Raw genomic sequence first — 14,008 nt, 5'->3', positions numbered from 1 at the left:
ATTGTCCATACCCTTACTCCCTTCCCGATCTTAAGCTTTAAAGATGGCTTCTTTTTTTTTCCTCAGTGCCCGCGCGAGTGGAGATGGTACCGGTGTTTTACTCGGTGTGCGTGTGTGTGTGTGTGTGTGTGTGTGTGTGTGTGTGTGTGTGAAAATAACCAAAAATTTTCTGCCAGTTTTAGGCAAAGTTGGTGACAGGGTCAAGGGTCAGCTACGGAGTAAACATGTTAATTTTTGAACAACAGGTCATAGGCATTGGTAAACTTCTGACAAACAGGTGCAACAACCCCTCTGTGAGGCAATTCGGAATCCGCAGATATGCCCCAGGAGGCAAAAGTTTCGGGAAATTTGAGAAGTCATATTTTTATGATTTATGTGTTTGGGATGATGGATAATGATGAAATATCAATAAAAATAATAAAATAAATATATTTAACCTACCCATTATTGAAGGTACAGCCGATGAATGTAGTATGGATAATCCATGAGGAAGCCACAGAACGTAAATAAACAACTTTTTTCCATCTGTTGTTTTCACTTATAGTTTGAACAGAACATTCTTATTTTATTAGGAAAACTTATTTCTTGCTTCTATGTACAATTGTTTTCAAAACAGAACTTGTTTCCACCTTCAAAAAATTGTAATTTCAACTTCTGAACTTTAATTATGTCACCAGTAATCAGAACAGAATTTATTTCCTCTCATTCAACAAAAATTTTCTTGTTCTTATAGTTTGTACCGCACATTCTTTCCTTATTAGAAAACTTATTTCTTGCTTCTGTGTACAATTATTTTCAAAACAAATAATCAAGAATTTCACCATCAAAAAAGGGGAAAATATATACTCCATTTTAGAACTGTTTTTGTCTACACCAGCAGCCCTTGTCACTCCACTATTAGTTGCATCAAATCTATAGCAATTTGATATGAATCTATCACCATTTGCCCTGATAAACCCAGATCCATCAGTACTACCAGTACCACTAGGCCTACAAGGAGGGTCACACACCCTTGGGTCATCATCATCATCTTCATCATCTCTTAGGTCTGAATCATCATCACTCTCGTCACTCACGGGAATAAATCCATCACTGTCACTGCCTGCCATCCCCTCACTGTCACTACCACTCTCCTAGTCATCACTATCGTACTCTGGCAATAACTTACGTTTCATGCCAATACTACTCACCGATACCCCAGAGGTTGATGGAGTTTGTGTATCACTGGCTGAAAATCCTTCAAAATCGGTGATGTCATGCACTTCCCTCTCTTCACCGAGTCTAGTAGTCAGTTCAGAGTTCTCCGAGTTGCTGTTCAGTTCTGCCATCTCATCTGAAGCCTGTCTTGAAGGCGAAAAATGAAGATTTCCCTTTAACTCCACGATAAACACAATCTTCGTTGCCTACACGCTGCATGTGTGCAGACGTGAAAAAAAATCGACCACATGTACTGTTATTATAGCATATTTTTGAAGCATTTTAGGCATAAATTCGTTTGTACAAAATTATGTTATGATTTATGAGTAATTTCTGGGTAACTATTTGAGCATGAAATGCGAAAAAAAAAAAATCCACCCCAAAACCCGGTACATTTGTACCAGCAGGTTTGTTTACATATGACGTCAGAGCCCAGACCACTCTGAGTGCCACATGGAAGGTGGGGGTATTAAACGATGTCACCCGTCGCCTAAAGGGTTCCAGCATTTATCCAATTTATATCAAACCTAGCCGAAAGGTTGGGAGTAAAGCAATTGAAAAACTGTTCAATTTTGAGAACAGTCAAATGTGAAGGTCGCAGGACAAGCTCAAATTTCAATCCATTTCTCTGTGTGAGCAAAATAACTAAAACAATATTGATTTGAACTGTAGAAAACTTCGTGGATGGGACCGGTTTAGCTTACGGGCCTACTTGATGTTGACAGATTCAGTCTTCATGCATAAATCTCTGACGGGCTTCCGCAATCTGCTCGTGTCCACTCTTCTAAGTAAGGTGGACAAATCAACACATACACACGACAGATTCAGGGTAAGATAAAGATAAATGGATTCAGTTTTGAAAACAGTCAAATGTCTAGTTCATAGTGGATGACAAATACTGTATCTGTAACAGGACATGGTAAACTCAAACAGTTTTGATCCGATTTCGACCAAATATGGTAAAATGGTTAAGGGTGGGCAAGAATGAAGTAATTTAATTTTTAAAGCAATCATTAAGAGGTCAGGATCACAGGGTTAAGTCAAATGTTTGGCTTTAAACCAACTGTTATTATCGTTGTTGTTGCTGTTGTTGTTATTAACACCGGTCTTTTTGGCCGAGCCGACCCGTTGACCACAGGTAAGCAATTCCTTATGATGGACCGTCCTACAGGTACAGTACGGTACATACATCGTGTAGGGATCCGGCGTCCCTTTGAGGTAGACATTGCGTCACCAGAGCTACACCAGGGTCCTTACTCAAGGCGAAGTGCAGGGAAATATCAGCAGGTTTGGCTCCCAGGTGGACCCCATAGTTGCTCCACGGAGGACGCACGTCTCCAACACGAGTAGGCTCTTCGTCAGCGCCAGACCAATTAGTAGGTGCGGTTACTACACTCTGTGAGTGGTCCTTCCTGCTTTTTACTGCATCCTTTCTATCATCCAACTACATAACTTACGAGAGGCTTTTTTAAGCCTCTCTCGTAATTAACATTCCCCTTAATTAACATTTTTATTGAATGAAATTTTATAAAGGTTAATGAAGCATTTTTTTTTTTTTCACTTCATGAAATACTGTATATCTATATCGTCCAAAAATCTCACAATAAATCATCGACTGATATATCAAAAGCCTACACGGCTTCAGTATATTTAATTCACAGACATTGATGACCTTTTTATATTTGTTCATGCTATTTCCGAATGATTTTTATGAAGCTTATAGGACACTTTTCATACTAGAGACAGACACAGTGTTTAACCTCCTCTCAACTAAGTGGTTGTCGTATGCGAAAAACTATATAGTCTTGCACACGTATGAAGAAAATATTAAAAACGTCACTTTTCAGCCTCGTGTTTCTCGATTTATGCCATCAGAGTTGCTAAATGAGTGTCTATATAACCCTCCTAGTACTTATATTCACATAGCCATTTTCCCGGCCTCCTCAGCTTTATTCTCGAGGTTTCATAATTTTATAATAATCACTCATAGCCGAAGAAAATACCTTTGCATTAGCTATAACACAATACTAAAGGTGTATCGATCATGAGAGTCCTAACAGTGACACCATAATTATTGTCCAGTTCGAATGACTGACTGACAGCTGAATATAATCTTTTGGCGTTAGGTGGAATATATTACCACAGTTGTCCTGATCATTAGAGATTTAATGTTCTCGTTTTTCCTTTTAAGGTGTTTATCAATGAATCAACATTATTTTTAGATTAAATAAGAGTTTAAAGTTTGCAGTTATCGCCTGACTTGTCTGACTAAATTCATCTGAGCTCCATAAAGATTTTCCATAAATCATTTACGTCTATACTCTTCGTGGTAGCAACATGTTTATAAGTTTTCCGAGCATTATCGCGTGTTCCTCCACGTACCACCACGTAAGTGTAAGAAGCAATTCGTTCTTACATCTTTTGCTTGCATACAGTTATCTTTATTAACTAAGAAATTTCTATAAATCATCTACACCTCTAACCTTCATAGTGTCAGCCCACTTGCCTAACTTATTCTCCTCCCTCGTTTCTCGATGTATCAGGGTCTATAAATTACGTACCGGTAAGATTTAGAGGCTTGGAATTCTTTCTTCATTTGATTGATTATAATCACTTTCGTCACCTAAAAATTCTCCATTAAATACTTATATCAATGGCCCTCGTAGTGTCAACATGCAGACTCTTTTTCTGACCATCAGTAAGTTTATCTCGACGTATCACGGTCATCAACATTATGGGGAAAAATTCTCTACAAATCATATATTATCACTCACCTTGTCACAGCCAATTTTCTTAGCCTATAGCCCACCTTCCTTGCCTCCTGGAGTGCAACCTTAATGCATCAAAGTCACGTATATCAAGCAAAGTTCTTTATAAATCACTGAAATCTGTATATCTCGCAGTGTTGAAATTCTTAACCCTTCAGTGGCCTTGTATCTCTAGAGAGTGGATGAATAACCCTCAAAGGCTATAAGGCCTTAGTTAAAGAAATGACCACTGCTGTCAAACGCCCCGTGGCGAATACCTTTAAACTTTATCTCCAGATAATTTTATTCTTAGGTGAAATTTTTATGTGATTTAGTAGAGACCTGAACAAACCCCTGCATTAGCAATGATTTTTACTGAGTTGAATAAAATTGTTCCCCACAGTAAGGATAAAATGCTCGTATTGATGATGTACTCTGGCAGAAGGGGTCAGTCGCTTTCTAATTTCCCTCATCATTTGTCCCCATGTAGAAAGGTAATCTATATCGTACAAAATTTCTCAGTAAACCACTCATAGCTATATTCCATTGCGTCCATATAATACCAGTCTTCATCAGTCTTCTCATTTTGCTTGATATGTCAATCCTTTCAGACCGAACACGCCATTTTAAATTAATGATTGTTATTTTCAAATGATTTTTTTCCCAGCCAGGGAGCCTTTCGAATTGGTCGCGTAGGACATAGCCTTCGTTAACCCATTCATTACAGGAAAGTTTCCCTAAACGACATCGAAACGTCTATTCAATAGCCAGATGAAGAAAGAGGAGGAGGAGGAGAAAAAGAAGAATACGTCCAGTGACTGAAGTTAAAGCAATAAATACTGTATACAAAATACAAGTTTAATTATGAAGTATCTGTAATTACGACCACTGCAGTGACACTCCCTTTCCCACTCTTACTTATGCTTCATCCCATCAAATTATTCTGTGCTCCACAGATCACGTATAACTGTGTCTGCCGTGGCGTTATCTCTCGAAAACCGGAACAACACTAGTTACCTGTTCCAGGTAATGTCAGATGAGTTTATTCAGTTGGTAATGAGTCATAGGGGCCTGGGGTTAAGCCTTAGAAACCTATTACCATAATCCTCCTCCTCTCTGGTCTCTCAAGTTATCGGCGTCCTCTCCACTGGGTAAGAGCTGTATGCAAGTAATTATATATATATATATATATATAGATATATATATATATATAGATATATATATATATATATATATATACACACACACACACACACACACACACACACACTTATCTTAACTCTGAACACTTCAGCCCTAGGATGTCCTTTTTTAGTTTAATCATGCCGTCTCCTAACATCTTGTACTCGTACTTTAGCGGTTATGAAGCCCAATATTTAACTAACTCAGTTCGAAGAAGGCTCATAAGCTGAATCAAACTGTCTAGCGATAACAGTGGCATTAAAAAACACGTTCTCGTGATATAGGGATTAACTTTGCCAGTCTAAAAAAAAAGTCTCCCTTATGCTGAATAGAGCTGCATGGAGGTAGAAAAATAATGTTGCGAAGAAATTAACCTTGGCGTGTCGAATGAGTTTATACCCAACCCTCTCGGGACCTCTTTCTCAACACAGCACTATGGAAGCGAGTGTTGATTTCAAGACACTGTAAAGTAGGAAACGTTACATAATCATCTACATCCTTCTCATAATCGTCATCATTATCTTAACTGTCATTATTCGAATTTTCATATCAAAATCTTTGCCATCATTATTTCAAGGATTATAAGAAATCATATCCACACCCACCCACATCCCCCCCCCCCCACACACACAGAGAGAGAGAGAGGGAAACATAAAGGAAACACATTGTCACCAGGTACAGTATCTCAGCTTGTTTCCATCATCATTCATGGGGTGTTTAGAAGCTGGAAATAGGAAACCAGTACAAAGCAGAAGAACTATCATCAATGCACCCAAGGAAAATTAATCACATCTCTTTTCATATCACTAAAGTTTTCGTTTATACACCGTTCCCGTTACATCATCGGCATCATCTTTCTCACTGTATTAAGGAAATAACACGCAAGGTCTCTCTCTCTCTCTCTCTCTCTCTCTCTCTCTCTCTCTCTCTCTCTCCCACACACACACACACACACACACACACACACACCACTTGGCATATATCTTCTTCCGCCCCATTTTAGTGGATTTACTGACCATTTAAGCTGCCTTCCTACCTGACTCAGCCTCTCCCTTCACCCTGGTACCCCATAATGATCCCCTGATGCCCACAAAAAGGCATGCCACGTATTTTTCATCATATAAATTAATAGATGAGGGTCCCCTATTTTTTTTAACAACAGAAATTAATGGAGTAGTGTCCTCAGTTATATCATGGCCTCCATTATATCAGACATTTTGGTATTAAACCTTTCCGTGAGTCACCGTACTTTTATTTTACTCTTTGCTGTCCTCAGGTAGCTGCTGGAGAGGGATGCCTTCACCTGGTGGCACCGATATATCTGGTCGGTGGAGCTGCCTGGTTATATAATCGTCCCTCGTGCCCTCCTCATCTCCCTAAACTTGGTCGATTGCAGGATAAGGGCAGCTTCTTGCGATCCACTGGGTTCATATCCAGATGAGTCTGAAGTTGCACCTCCACCTCCTCCCCCTCTCCTCCTCCTCCTCTTCCTCCAACTACAGCTACTGATTTTACTACTACTACTACTACTACAGCTACTACTACTAGTACTACTACTACTGCTACTACTACTACTACTATTACTGTTACTATCATCAGTCGATTCTGTTTACGTCAGATGAGATTATTTGAACAGGAAAGATTTCATTACCTCTTTCACTAAAAATTTTTTCTAATAAGCCGACTAAAGCAGTGTGTAAGACTAAAATATATATAGCACCATTGGAATGAAGTGTTATGCCCTTCAGTGAGACGACGCATTTTGTTTGTTTATATTCGTTGCTTCCAGACGATTTCATTCAGCTTAAGCAAGGGCCTCATTTATTAAAGGGGTTATGGAAGGCAATAATTAACCCACCTTTATTACAAAATTCCCGCAAATGAAATTAATTGGCTTCTGGAAAAAATATTGAGGGCACTGAAATCTTTGGGGTTAACGGGTAAAATATGAAAGATTGAAGCCTGTTCCCACCACACCGTAGATGAAAGACCAAAATCGTTTCCCAAAGACTGCTCGAAAATTATTATGTAATTACTTGCAAAATGAAGCATGATTCAGTGGCCCATTTACGCGTGGACATGAAAAAGTTCAAATATATTCCTGAAGTTGAGTGTTTCTAAAGATGATAGCATAATACCAGTTTCATTCACATATATTGGTATTTACATTTTATAAAACCAAAATCAATTGCTACTCCATCTAAGAATGTATCTTTACTTGTTGTATATATAATCCACTTCAGTTCGATGTTGTATTACTTGGCTTTTACTGTTGTTTTCTTTACATATTAAACTCAGGCGAGACTTCTCAAACGAGAGGGTTAAATGTTGCCTTCATTAACCCTCTCACTACTGGAGATGGTTTAAGACTCTGTAATCACTAACAACAAATATATATAAGTCATCGGATTCATTGGGTTAATCAGCCAGTTTAGTATTGATAAATGAAAAACCAGAAGTTCTATTCCCATCGTGTATATGGATTCACACAGTGTTGTTTATAAAGGAGGATGCTGACTCACTCAACTCAGCTTGAATAGATGAAAACCTTAAGACTATCCCCAGCCTCCCCGTGAAATCAAGCTTCACGAGAAAAGGAAATGAAAGGAAATAAAAAAGAAAGAAAACGCCCTTAGCCTGATAATATTTTGTGTAATATGACGTAAGCCTAATATCACTAAATGTTTACAGCGGCCAGACAGATCGGGCTTACCAGAAACAACAACATTGAGAAGAAAAAAAAAATGCGTTATAACACTACAGAAAAAAAAAAAAAAAAAAAGAAGAATAAAAACCTGACCACACCGTTTGACTAAAATTTGTTATAAGGACAAGATCACGATAGTTCATGGTAACGATTATCTGGTGAAAGATGATAGAAAAAAAAAAAAAGTCATAACCTTGATATTCCAGAGTACAAAACAAGCCAAGGTTGAATGAAATGTATTTGTGGCGATGGTGGTGGTGGTGGTGGTAACTTCATGGGAATCACAAATATTTGGGTTGGAAATTGATTATATTTTCGTTACAGCTCGAAGCGACAGGTAAACACGAGACGCAAATAGTTGGAGCACCAATACCTGAGCGCTTGAGACCTTCGTATGGATGGGGAAGGGGGGAGGAGAGGGAAAGAAGGAAGGGGAAGGGATGGGACGGAAGATGGACGAGAGATCTGGGGAGAATAAGGGAAGGTGAATAGGAGAGAGACGGTAGTAAGAGAGAGAGAGAAGACGGAGAAGGGATGGCAGAGTGAAAGAAGTGGGGTAAAGGATGGGAGGAAGAGAGAAAAGGTACAGAAAGGGAAGGAACAGAAAGGCAAAGGAAGAGAAGAAAGAGAGATGGAAGAAAAAGAGAGGGAAAGAGAGTGACGAAGAGGGAAAGTGACTATAACACCTCATTGCAACCTTAACCTGTCTCATTAACAATCATCAACGTCATCCTCACGCTTCGCTGCAACATGGCAACTTTTTATTACAATTTTAACGCTACTCAGGCGATTTTGCTCAGCTCAAGGCAGTCCGACGAAGGCATTTACGATTAAGTCACCTGATATTCCACTGCATGTTTACCTCATCTCTCCGTATTTTCATTTAATCCCTTCACAACAAGGAAGTGTTATGTAACTTTGTACTGCGTCTTAATGTCCAGACGATTCATTCCAGCTTAAGAGAAACGTTTCGAATTTGTGGATTATTTATAGATGTCATAAACTCTCACCAACTTCCATCTCGTCTGTTACAATAAAATGTAAAACTGTCACCTCTGAAATGGAAGGCTAAGTACCAGAACTTACATTTCATACCTTAGCTAATACTATTCATCTCTCTCTCTCTCTCTCTCTCTCTCTCTCTCTCTCTCTCTCTCTCTCTCTCTCTCTCTCTCTCTCTCTCAATGAACAGCCGGGATCAACTTCGTGGCAAGGGAAATTATTAAACCTTAAGGACTTCTGTGTAACGGGCGCCAGAAAGTCGAGGGAGGGACGAAGGTGTTTGTGGTTGGGTGTGTCTTGCAATTAATATCTACACGGCTTGACAGAGAGAGAGAGAGAGAGAGAGAGAGAGAGAGAGAGCAGTGCACAGATAAACAGACCTTACGCTTCTTATGGCTCGACGGAGATGCTCTGTCTGAAATACTAGTAGAATAACTTGCTTCGCAGTCAGTCAGAGAGAGAGAGAGAGAGACGAAGCACGGATTAAGTGTTTCAAGGAAGTTTATCTTGTCTTAATACTAGTTAAAAGGAAAAAAAATAAAATAAAATAATCATGCCAACTTCGCAGAGGTGAGAGAGAGAGAGAGAGATGGATTGTGCTACGAGAAGGAGACCAAGACCAACAGAGCTACATGCGGAGATCTTACTACATCCACGCCCTTCAACACCTTACTCACGTCGACCACAAGGCCAGTCGGGCGCCACCCCAAGCAGCGCTCCTCCCCGGCCGCCTTCAACGTAAACAAAACACCATATTCGCCATGCCCGGGTTCCAGATAAGCAAATTTAATGGACTGTAAAGAAGTTTGCGATGTGGCGACCGGAGGGCTGTGAAAATAATTAGTGAGGGGAGGGGGGGGTTTATGGGGGTTATTAATAGAGAGAGAGAGAGAGAGAGAGAGAGAGAGAGAGAGAGAGAGAGAGAGATCTTGGCGTCACCCTGATGTTCCAATGATCCTGTTAGCCATAGGTAATATTTTCGGTCTAATAATTTTGCTTTCTTTCCTCTCGCTCTCTCTCTCTCTCTCTCTCTGTTTATTGATAGCTTCCTGGCATACGTTTCGCAGCAGCTTCTGGGTGACTAAGGTTATGACTCAGGGGTCCAAATCTATATTTCCCCCGCGTCTTTGCAATGCACTTTTTCAGTCTTAAATCCGAGGTATTAAGAAGTTTACGCTGTTGCAAGATGTGCTGAGCCAGTTGCACAGGTGGGGAATATGGAGAGAAGGTAAAACTGGGTGCCATTTCTAAGGTCTCTTTCTTCTCCTCTTTCCTCCTCCTTCGTCATCTCCTCGTCTCCTCATCAACACCCCCTCCTTTTCCTCCTCCTCTTCCTCATCATCATCATCTTTCTCCTTCTCTTCTTCTTCTTCCTCTTCTTCATCTTCTCCGTCTTCTTCTTCTTCTTCTTCTTCTCGGACGCCCCAGCAATACTCTGGAGATCTCAGTGTAAACTCGACTACTGAGTGTTGTCTTCGAGGTGACAGAGCAAAAACTGACGCCTTGGATCAGGTAACGTCTTTAATTGGTTTCTTTTTGTCACTTCCACACACTTTTTTTCAACGAGGATTGGATCTCAAGTTGGGACGGGACAGTGAAGGCTACTTGTAACCTCTCGATATGCAAAGCTGGAAGTAGCATAGCAAGGACGAAAAATATAAAGGATACGGCACCAGACTGAAGACGTTAATGATCATCAGCGTAATCAATAGGCAAATGTTTAATCTTTTTTCTTCCTCCTTTAAGATGTTTTTACCAGCTGCGTAATTAGGGATCTGGTTGGTTGTTTGACTGCATTGGGTCGGGTTCTGCCTTATTCCTTTCACCTCACTGAGCTTCCTTGTTGCGGAGTAAAAGCAATATCTCTCTCTCTCTCTCTCTCTCTCTCTCTCTCTCTCTCTCTCTCTCTCTCTCTCTTTTAATAGAGTGTTAGATCTAGGTTGTTTCTAAATAGCCCATGTATCAATAGTCATAAATCAGAGTCCACTATTCTCGTCGGCTAAGTAAGCTCTCAAATTCCTTTTCCTTAGCGATTTATTTTGCTTATTGCTCCTTCCTGTCCTATGGTGTTATATAAGTCCTTCAAACATCGCCATACTCTGCATAAATGACGTACAAAAGCATATCAACCAGCTATATCTAAAAATAAATCCCTAAGGAGGAAGTGCTAGGGAACTTCCTTACCCCACGAGAGTATGGTCCTTAGTTTTCCTTTCTGAGTACATCCTCTGAGCACTTCCCCTGAGTACTTCCCTTCTGAGTACTTTCCTTGAGTCTCCAAACGTATTTCAAATCTAAACTCAAACCACTAAGGAGAGGGAGGAAAACAAGGCAGGAAAGAAATTAGAGAATGAGACGACAGGAGAGGGAAAGAAGAAATTAAAAAAGGAGGACAGAACAAGGAAATCTGAAGAGAGGGAAAGAAGGACAAATGAGAGGGAAGGGAAAGGAAAGAGGAGAAGAAGTGAGATAAAAGGGAAGAGAGAGAGGGAAGAAAGCTTAGTGTTAATTATGATCGACTGCATGAAAATCGTATAAGGTCAGAGAGTTATATTTCTGCTAAGGCTCATTCTTCCTCTGTACGACGAAACGCAGAAATCGACCTTCCATCCAGGCCAATAACTGAACTGCTTAGCGAATGGAACAAGAAGGAAACAAACATTATCCAAGAGTCTCAGCGAACCTTGAACTGAACCCAGGTTTTTCTTATCCCAGGCAAGACGTGCTAATTATTACACAACCCCCCCTCCCGCCTGGAAAAAATAAATAAATCTTGCTGCTCTGATGCGTCATACAGGCTGGCAAGTTGGAGGGGCTTGAGAAAATAAGTATAAACATATGATGATAATAATAATAATAATAATAATCCATCCATCCATCCATTATCCAATTCTATGTTGCCCCATGAGGAGTGTAGAAGCCTTGGGCTAGGCAACTTGGTCCCGACATTTAAGATGAGAATGACCAGCCTCACTCATCCCTGGGTGGCATTATGTGAGCAACAAACCCCAACTACCCCTTGATATAAACCTACACAGTCTCAGTCCGATTGGACGCCTGAATTACCCACTAAACCACCAGGCGCCATAATTTGGTTTTATGGTTACCACCCAGCAGGAAGAAGAAGATTAATGCATATCAAAAACACGAAGAACATTAAAACAGTAAATCTTTTCTAAGGCACAAGTTTCCTCAAGAATATGACAAGCAACCATCGAAAGAAACAACCCGATGCCTAACTGTGCCTCTGGATACTAAGAGCATTTTCTATCCCAAGACCAGTACTGATATAACTGATACGTCAATTTGGCAGGAGGGATGGAGTATGGCAGGGGGGACTTGGCTTAATTTACACACAAGGTCAACCAGAAATATGGCCTGTGTCAACTTGATAGCTCGTAAAATGGACGGAGGGAAAAAGTGTGAAATTATCGAAGCCTCACCTGCCGTGTTGAACCTTCAGGTCTTGGTAAGCAAAACACTTCGTCATGTAACTAGTCTGCAGGGAGGAAGGGGGAAGGAAAGAAGGGAAGGAAGGAATGGAGAAAGGAAAGATGCAAGTAGGAAGGAAGGACGGGTGGAAGGAAAGGAGTAACGCAAAAGTAGGAAGAAAAGACAAAAAAAGTAGAAAGACTAGACAATGAATGAATGAATGAGTGAATGAATGACTTATTGAAGAAGGACGGAAGGAAGAAGGGAAAAACGAGAAAACAGCAAGAAAAAACAACTGATTGATCGCAAGGGGAACAAAAAAAAAAAAGAAAAGGAAAGAGGTAGGGAAAGCATGGAAAAGCAGGCAAGAGAATGAAAAAAGTGAGAGAAGTCTGCGTATAAACAAATCATTCTGACTTAGTTACCCTTATGGTAGGTAAACGAGGGGAAAAGAGGCAGAGAAAAATAAGACTGTTGAAGACGTTGGACGGGAGAAGACAGGAAGAATACAGGGGGAAGAGGAATGAAAAAAAAAAAAAAAGAGGGGGTGGAGAAAGAGCAGTGAATGAAAGACGCAAGGTATTAACAAAATGAAAAGAGGGATGGGGGACAAAAGAGGAAAAGAGAGGACAGGTAATAAATATGGAAAGAGAGATGAAGGAAAGGAAGAAAGGAAAAAAAGAGAAGAAAGGAAAATAAGGAAGAATGGAAGGGAATGAAAGAAAGAAAGAGAGGAAGAAAAGGAAAATGAGAGTACTTATATCAATCGTACTTAGCCGTCCTCTCGAAGAACGAAGAGGGGGAGGAGGTTCCAAAAGAAAGAAATAAGAAAGACATGAAGGGGGCAAAAACAGAAATGAATTAAAGATGAATAAAAAAGGGCATTGAGAAAAAAAGGGAATATGAAAGGGATACATGGAAGGAATGGAGCTACAGTATATATGAAGAAAGGTTTACTGCTCACATACTGTCACTCAGGGTAGAGAGACTGTTCAAACTTTCCTAGAATGTTTATTCTAAGTATCCTAGCCCCAGGCCCCTACGCTTCAGATGTGGCAATAAAATGTTGAGTGATGTACAAGTATAGTTAATAAATAATTGAGAGGAAAGTAGACAAATTAATTTAGGGAGGCCATGGAAAGCAGTTAACTGAAGGAAAGGAAGGGAAAGAAGAGGAGAGATTTGTAAAGGAGAGGGACGAAAACAAAGCAGGAAAGAACGTGGAGAATGAGACGACAGGAGAGGAGAAGAAGGAATATAAATGGAAGACAGGATAAGGAGATTTTAAGAGAGGGAAAGAAGGAAATATGAGAGGGAAGGGAAAGGAGAGAGAAGGAGAAGTGAGATAAAAGGAAAGAGAGAGAGGGAAGTAAACAGAGCAAAGAAGATGAAACAAGAGATCAAGTAAAGAAAGTGGGAGAGAGAAAAAGGTAAAGGAAAGGGGGGAAAGGGATGGAAAGATAAAAGAAGAAAAGATGAGAGAGAAGCAATACAGAGAGGAGAGAAGAGGATGTGAGAGAAAGAGAAAAAGAGGGAGAGAGAAGAGGGTAAAGGAAAGGAAAGGAAGAGGAAGGAAGAGCGCTTGAATGTAAACAGACTCTTAGTTATTTACCTTGAAGAGGATGAAGGATGCAAAAGGCGTGTATTTTTAGAATATCCAATGTCAAATCTATTTTGGGACTCAGGTAGGCATTTCAGTGGCCCCTGATTGGAGGCATGATTGGATGATTGCATAGATAGT

The sequence above is a fragment of the Coenobita brevimanus genome, chromosome 63, assembly GCF_032717465.1.
Source record: "Coenobita brevimanus isolate Jiangsu-jjx chromosome 63, ASM3271746v2, whole genome shotgun sequence".
Lineage (NCBI taxonomy): Eukaryota > Metazoa > Arthropoda > Malacostraca > Decapoda > Coenobitidae > Coenobita > Coenobita brevimanus.
This window is presented reverse-complemented; position numbering follows the sequence as displayed.